Genomic DNA, 9,041 nt, shown 5'->3' on the forward strand with positions numbered 1-9,041 from the left:
TATCTGATGTGGACAAGTGCTGGGGAAGGGCAGAGGGAGCTGAGGAGTTCCAGCCAGGAAAAACCCCAGGCTGCAGGTCTTGCAAAAAGGGCCAAATAGGTACTGGGGCTGCAGAGGGGCATCCCAAAGATAGGCAAAGGCAGCAGGTCCTAACCCCCTTGCCAGTGATGAGTGGTTTACAGATTGCAGTCACCCCAGAGAGCGGGGGCTAGATGATGACTGGCAGTAGCCACTGAGACAAGGTGGGTTTAGAGGGTTGGGGGGTTCTCCTGGGAGGGGAGAGCCAGAGCGAGGGGGTACTGTGGTGGGCAGAACCCCTGGGCAAAGGGCACCGGGGTCTGGGAGGGACATGGGGCCAGCGGCAGGCGAGACACCAGCCTGCAGAGGGCGCTCCAGGCTGGAAAGAGCTAATTCCCGAGACGTCCAGCAGGAGGTGCTGCGCCAGTGAGTCATTGCACCACCACACCTGGTTAAAGAATTCAACAACTTTGAATTGTTGTTTGAGGTCTCTTATGGGATTATCCCATGCCTCGTAATCAAAACGTCTTCTTCTTCGGTGACTCTTATATTCTTGAATGGGTGGGAAAATAGCTTCAGTGTGAAGTTCCTCGGCCAACTTCTGTGCACTCTTCAGAACATTTGAAATCCCTCATCTGACTGATTTGATGAGTGTCTTGTGAGAAGTTTGAGTGTTTCTGTTACAGTAAAAACCATTAATAAGTCAATGAGAAATTTTACACTCAATTACACCCATTCAGCCCCACTGACTTCAGTGGGAATTTGACCCAGTACGTTCATTGGATAGAAAGTAACAGGCTGAGACTTTACATACAGGTTTTGCATAAAAAGATGTACTATGAGGAACAACAGAAATCAAATTCAGGAGACTACAATAGTACAGCAAAAGGCAATTTGAGTTTTATAATAAAGAAACAGAATAAATCTGAATTTGATTTCCCATTATGAGAAATTAATGCAGATTTTGAGCTTGGGGAAACTTCTGAAAATAAATATTTTCTTCTCAGAAACGGAAGTTTCACATCTGTGCTCCTTCTTCCCTGGAGGAAAAACTATGTGAGAGCCACATCTCATAGGCCTGCAGGTGCCAGAACTAAATAATAATTTACACTTCTACAATGCTTTTCTCCCAGAGTTCTCAAAGCACTTCACAGCTACAGTGTCAATAAATTTAAGCCTCACAATAACTCTGTGATATAGAGAGTTCCTGCTATGCAGACACTTCTACAGTTAGAAGTGAGTTCTAAAATGGACTTAAAATAGATCATTTTTTGTTTTGCTCTAAAACTTGACGGCCAATGAGAGTGAAATTTCACACATAGTTTGTTTTTATTCCCTTTGCATTTTCCATGTAGTTTTTATTTGGTTTCTTTTCATTAATTTGCTTTATCCAATTGTTCCATTGCTCCAGATATATCGAGGTCAATACCTTGGAGTCTCTTGCTTACAACATTTATTTCAAACAGTATGTCATGCCACGACACTAAGCCACACAGAAATTTGTAGTTATGTATGTTTCTGGTGATTCTATTTCCCTCTGCCACTGTTCTCCGATGAACAGTTCCTGTCATAGATGATGCCATAGTTGCCATTATGCAGGATAATGCTATTGTCCCAATTTAGTGTTTGTTCGGCTTTATCACCTCCGCTTGACTTTACCATTGTGTGGCACTCAGTGGTTTCAGTGTCAAGAGAAGATGTTCCCAGATGTTGTTTCAAAATTTGCTATCAATGAGTTGATGCAGAGAAAAATACATAGATGCTTTGAATTGCATTAAAAAATTCAGCAGCCTCACTAGAAGTTGATGGTGGTCAGTGATGCAGCAAGTTCAAGGAATGAGAACTGCAAGGGACAAAAAAAGCTTGAGGGTTTAACTCTCAGATCCGTGTCTGCACTCCTCTGTTCTTTCCTCTCATGTTGGTACCATTATCGTAGCCCTGACCTCTCATGTCAGCTATCACACTTCCCATAGCTTCCAGCTTTTTAAGAAGCACATTTGTCATACCAGCTCCTGTAGTATCAATAAATTCTAGAAAATGCTCTCTGACAGCCACCATTGCAGGGACATTTTCACTAGGTTTGTTATGGTTACAAAACGCACCATTAATGTAATTTGTTCTGTATGGTTGATGTCAGGTGCGCAGTCCAGAATAACAGAGTAATATCTTACTGACTTCAGATCTGCCACAATCTTCTGTTTGACTTTTGTTGCCAATAACTGTATGATCTCACTTTGAATTGTTTTTCCAAGGTAGTGGTGTGTGTACATTTCTTGGGTGGTGACTCTCTTAGATGCTTGTGGAGTACAGCATCAAACTCAGCCATCAGCTCCACAATTTTAAGGAAGTTTCTATTGTTTGGAACATACAGCTGATCTGAAGTGCCACGCAGTGCTAGGTTTTGGGTAGCAAGCATCTTCACAATGGCAATGAGCCTTTTCAGAACATTTTGCCAGTAAAGAGATTCTGATGTAATCTTCTCTTGATGCTGATCATCTATGGTGGCCTTTAACCTTAGTCTCATCTCAAGCTCTTTCCACTTACAGAATGCTCTCTGATTTGCTGCCTTCTCATGGCATGCCAGATTCCTAGCCAGATTTTTCTAGTCCTTTGTTCCTGTAGAACCCAATGTGTTTGTTGCAACAAACAGTATGCAGCATTCTGGGATTATGAGTACATAGGCCATGGTCTTTCCACTTTGTCACCATTGGGGATTTCATGCCAGTAATGTGTTGGATGGAAACTTCTATTTTCATTGTCTTTGGGGAACATGAAGTTTTTCACTTGCTGTGGCCCATGCAGTACAAGGAAGTTCCTCAGGCTATTGCTCAAGTGGATCCACAGTCCTTGATCATCTAGACTTAAGGAACTAAACTCAGCAGCAGCTGTTTCTTGAGCCTCCACCACACTCTTCTCTGATTTACACTTTTCTTCAGGAATGTGCATGGTTACATCCATTTGAGATGGAGATATGGATGCTGCAGTAGCTGCCAGGTCACCTGAACTCTGACTAACTGGAAGATTAGGCATCTCCTCACCACTCACATCCTCACTGGGGCCGGAAGGCTCACCGTGAACATTTGTGGCTATGTATCTCAGGAGAGCACCTTCCTGCTTAGATAGAAAAGCTTCCTTTGATTGCTTTCTTTTTCTGAATGCTGCCCCAGAGGGCCGTTTTCTTCTTTCATTCATGACTGCTGTTCTGTGCCAGCTATAGTGGCTCTCAACACTCAGTTGAAGGGGACAAATACTCAGGCTGGTAGCAGGACCTGAGTGAGGGAAGCTATCAGCATCTTAAGGGCCTAACTGGCTCCTACTACTCAGCTGACTGCCTGTTCTTCTCAAGTGGGTTCAGGGAAGCAGCAGGAAACAGGAAGCTCCCTGAGAAGCTGGTGTTAATCAGTCCAGACTCCTGTGGATGCTAGAGAGGTACATAAGGGCTGGTCTACACTACGGGGGAAAATCGATCTCAGATACTCAACTTCAGCTACGTGAATAACGTAGCTGAAGTCGAAGTATCTAAGATCGAATTATTCACTAGATGAGACGCGATATATCGATCCCCGAGCAATAGATTGCTACCCGCCGATACGGCGGGTAGTGAAGACGTAGCCTAAGAGGCTCCTCCTCCTCCTCCCTCTCCGTGAAGCTCCTGCTGCTTTGTTATTCCCTCTCGCCTTTTCTCTTGCCTGCCTGTTATGTCTCTTGTGCCCTCCTTCCTCCAACACAGCACTCCACCATCTCTGTGCATCTAGAGCAGAGCGAATACGTATACACCAGCAGCAGACAATTTTCTACATTCTGGGTCCTAGTGGCACCCCCCAGTCTGGCACCTGAGGCAGCCACCTCAGTTTGCCTCATAGTAAGGCCAGCCCTGCTAATATATAACCTAGACCTCCCCCACTGCAACTTGAGACCATTTGTCATGGTATAATTCCCCACGCTGAACCTTAGCGTCCAAAAGATGGGGTACCAGCATGAATTCCTCTAAGCTCAGTTACCAGCTTAGTACTTGTAGCACTGCCACCAACCAGGAATTCCAGTGCCTGGTACACTCTGGTCCCCCCAAAACCTTGCCTGGGGACCCCCAAGACCCAGTCCCTCTGGATCTTAACACAAGGAAAGTAAACCCTTTCCCTCACCGTTGCCTCTCCCAGGCTTCCCCTCCCTGGGTTACCCTGGAAGATTACTGTGATTCAAACTCCTTGAAGCTTAAAACAGAGAGGAAAATTTACCTTCCCCCTTCTTCTCTCTCCCCCTCCCAGACTCTCCCTGAGAGAGAAAGTAATCCTAACACAGAGAGAAATTAACCTTTCTCTCCCTCTTACCTCCTTTCTCCCCACCAATTCCCTGGTGGATCCAGACCCAGTCCCCTGGGGTCTCACCAGAATAAAAAACCAATCAGGTTCTTAAACAAAAAAACCTTTTAATTAAAGAAAGAAAAAACAGTAAAAATTATCTTTGTAAATTTAAGATGGAATATGTTACAGGGTCTTTCAGCTATAGACACTGGGAATACCCTCTCAGTCTAAGTATACAAGTACAAATAAAAATCCTTTCAGCAAAATACAAATTTGAACTCCTTCCAGCCAAGTACACATTTGCAAATAAAGAAAACAAACATAAGCCTAACTTGCCTTATCTACCCAGTACTTACTATTCTGAACATATAAGAGACTGTATCAGAGAGATTGGAGAGCAACCTGGTTGCACGTGTGAAAGTTGGCTGACCCCCCTTAATAGATTACAAATGGCCAGTAGGGTGGGGGTGAGTACTGCTCATGGACACAGTAGCCTGAATTTTTGCACTCTCTCTTTTCCTCTGCCTCAAAGCAGGAAGATCCTGCTCCAGACCAGTCAGTACTACCCAGATAAGGGGAACATGAGATTTTACACTTACCAATCAAGTATTAACACGCAAGGGTCTTTGTCTGAATGTGTATAAAAGGTTTGTGAAATTTGTGTAAGACAGAGTCTTTTGTACCAAGGTACAGGCTCTCCTTTTTCTGCAGAATAAAGCATTTTTCCTTATCCCTGTCAGGCTGTTAATTGGCTCTCAGCTAGGCAGACCCGATATTTCGGTAACACGCATCTGGTCACTCTCAGAACCCAGAGAGAACAACAACCAAAATCTAACAGCACACACAAAAACTTCCCTCCCTCAAGATTTGAAAGTATCCTGTCCCCTGATTGGTCCTCTGGTCAGGTGACAGCCAGGCTCACTGATCTTGTTAACCCTTTAGAGTCAAAAGAGACATGAAGTACTCCTGTTCTATTAACCCTTAACTATCTGTTTATGACACCATTGCTACTTGTTCTGTCATCTGCCACCACTGAGAACAGCCTCCCTAGGTAACCCATTCCAGTGCTTCACCATCCTCCTAGTGAAACAGTGTTTCCTAATATCAAACCAACACCTCCCCCGCTGCAACTTGAGACCATTGCTTCTTGTTGTGTCATCTGCCAACACTGAGAACAGCCTAGCGCCATTCTCTTTGGAACTCCCCTTCAGGTAGTTGAAGGCTGCTATCAAATCTCCCCTCACTCTTCTCTTCTGCAGACTAAACAATCCCAGTTCCCTCAGCCTCTCCTTGTAAGTCATGTGCCCCAGTCCCCTAATCATTTTCATTGCCCTCCACTGGGCTCTCTCCAATTTATCCCCATTCCTTCTATAGTGGGGAGACCAAAACTGGACACAATACTCCAGATGTGGCATCACCAGTGCCGAATAGAGAAGAATAATCACGTCCCTCGATCTGCTGGCAATGTTCCTAATAATGCAGCCCAATATGCCATTAGCCTTCTTGGCAACAAGGGCACACTACTGACTCTCACTCAACTTCTTGTCCACTGTAATCCCCGGGTCCTTTTCTGCAGAACTGCTGCTTAGTCAGTCGGCAGACTTTGATACAAACGTTCCTTCTCAGTCATTAACAAACTCATTGGTTTTGCCTCTCCGACATGCTTAGGTTGCAGCATAACTACTTTTCACAGGTCTATGAATCTTGAAGATAATTAAATGAAGTTTACTTTTGGTTGGAATACTCTGTCCTGTGTTACAGTGACCAGTTATAAACAGGTAAATGAAACAAAATAGAACCTATGCATATGGCCAGTAGAGGGCAGTAAAATACCATATTTTTAAATACCACCAGGTAATTCATGATAAGCCCTAAAGTAGCTTCTGAAAATTAAAAAATCACTCAGATAGCAGCAGCTGTTATAACCAAGTGCTATTGCCAAATCCATTACTGTACATTTATATTTGTGCTAGGGGTTTTATAATACATTCATACAGTATCGATACCTAAAAATTATCAGTCAAAAAACAAACACCTATTTCTTATTCTGCATCATTTTTTTTTCTTTTGAAACATGCAACAAATGTGAGGCTTCCTAATGTGATTCCCTGTAATGGCATTCCATAAACAATAGGGAAGTGGTCTATTTAAGATATGGACCTTCAGCAACATTTTGGGGGTGGGGCTTAATATTAGAAACCATCAGAAGCAGATGGGCAATTCACTTTTCATTTCATTTCTATGTGCTTGGAACCGGAGGGCTTGTCTATATGGGAGTCACACTGGTGATAGACCACTTTTTCTCTGTGCTATAGTACTGCATTTGCAGATAGCAGCCACCCCTTCTCATTTCAAAATGAGAGAGGGGTGGCTGCTAAGGCATTCTCTCTGAGTGCCCCATAACTTTGGAATTCACTCCTTTCCTGCCTGGGTCTGAAACAGCCTGAATTTGCTCACACACATTAAGAGCATGCGGCAAAGTCTACCTAGCCTTATGACAATGGTTTGTGGTGAGATTGTTTCAAGTTTTTATTGCCGATTATTGCTGGTTTGGAGGCAGATGTAGAGACTGGAGTTGCAATAAGGGAGCTGTTCTAATGTCTGTTTTTTAATTGTGAGAGTGGCACCTAAAACTGAGCGGTAGATGCCCTTTTAATTTACTCTGGTAGAACTCAAAATAAATAAATATACATATATGACAACTTGTCAATAGACAGTATGGTAACAGGTACTCTAGTAATGAATACTTTTGTTTGTAGCCAGCCAAACTGCAGCAATGAAAGAAATGTGTTAACCTATGTAATTAAAAGGCAAGTCATCATTCTCTCTATTACAGTAAAGCAAATGGCGAAAACATAAGAAAAATGAAGTAGCAAATTAAAGTAAAAATTATTTACACTGATAAACCTCCAACTACAACAAAGGTAACCATACTTCGTTTAAAATAATTTTATAACATGAATTCCTTTTTCATGAGAAATGCCTCCATGACATGTTCCATCTTTCTTCCACTGGGTCCTCTGGACAAACATTTTGTCCAAGACATGTTTTTTCCCTCAGAATGATATTTTGTTGAATTTGTTTGCTAAATACCATATTTAAAATTTCTGTATCTTATTAGTAATCACCAGTAAGTTTCAACTTGAAAAGGGTTAATTATTACAGGATTACTTTTCAAACTTCTACAAAGAATGTTATCTCTTTCCAGTCTCATTTAAGTAAGAACAATTTATTCACTTTTTTGTCAGGAAACAAAGTGTGATAAAGACTTTTCATTATTAAAAGTGAAATCTTAATGAACTGAAAAATCATAATTTTGGAAAGTTTGTTTAAAAAAATACTGTGGCTTTTTCTTGTAACATAGTGTTAATTACAACTTTTCCAATAGAAATAATTGTTTCAGGCATCTTTTTTGATATTCAAGATACTGTTATATACATATCATGCTAAATTTAAATGTGTTTATACTGAAAAGGCTTATTTTTGTGTCATATTAGCATTTCCAAAAACATCTCTTATTAGATAATTAATGAAATCAATGAAGGCTTGGTAGTAAATTAAATGTTTAACTTTTTCTAAAATGTAAGGAAATACATTATCCTACTAGCAAGATGCTTGCAAAGATTTTGCAAAGATTTATTAATTTAAATATTTTTACAAAAGGACAAAATTTAAACATTTAATTTTACATTGAATAAATATGAATTCATTGTTTGTAGTAATTGAGGCTAGACATGGGAGCATTACAAGAAATCAAAGATAAGTGTCTGCTTTAAACAAACCATTTAAAAAAATTTTTAAATAAAACTGTCTAATTAAAAATGCTTTATTTTATTTTTTTCATACTGGAGTGCATTCAGTCTCATAGGAGTAGTAAGAAAGGAATAATCTTACCTTTAAATTCTAACAGCGCAACAAGGAGCAGAAGTAGCATTTCAGGCAATCTGAAGCTAATAAGATTAAGAGAAGTAAGAGTATGTTTACAGCAACTGAGGGTATGTCTACACTATGGGATTATTCCGATTTTACATAAACCGGTTTTGTAAACCAGATTGTATAAAGTTGAGTGCATGCGGCCACACTAAGCATAATAATTCAGTGGTGTGCGTTCCTGTACCGAGGCTAGCGTCGATTTCTGGAGCATTGCACTGTGGGTAGCTAGTTCCCACAGTCTATCCCGCCCATTGGAATTCTGGGTTGAGATCCCAATGCATGATGGTGCAAAAACAGTGTTGCGGGTGATTCTGGGTAAATGTCGTCACTCATTCCTTCCTCCGTGAAAGCAACGACAGACAACCATTTCGTGCCCTTTTTTCCCTGGATTGCCCTGGCAGACGCCATAGCATGGCAACCATGGAGCCCGTTTTGCCTTTTGTCACTGTCACCGTATGTGTACTGGATGCCACTGACAGAGGCAGTACTGCAGCATTACACAGCAGCATTTATTTGCCTTTGCAAGATAGCAGAGACAGTTATCAGTTGTTCTGTACTGTCTGCCATGCCATTGTAAATTGGCAATGAGATGATGGTTATCAGTCGTTCTGTACCGTCTGCTGCTGTCATGGGTGCTCCTGGCTGACCTTCGCTGAGGTCGGCCGGGGGCACAAAGACAAAAATGGGAATGACAGCCGCTCCGTGCCAGATCCCGCAGAAATGATGAGCTGCATGCCCTTCTAGGGGTGCCCCTGCAACAACCCCACCCATTGCTTCCCTCCTCCCCCA

This window comes from Gopherus flavomarginatus, chromosome 1 (genome assembly GCF_025201925.1).
Source record: "Gopherus flavomarginatus isolate rGopFla2 chromosome 1, rGopFla2.mat.asm, whole genome shotgun sequence".
In the NCBI taxonomy this organism is placed as follows: Eukaryota; Metazoa; Chordata; order Testudines; family Testudinidae; genus Gopherus; species Gopherus flavomarginatus.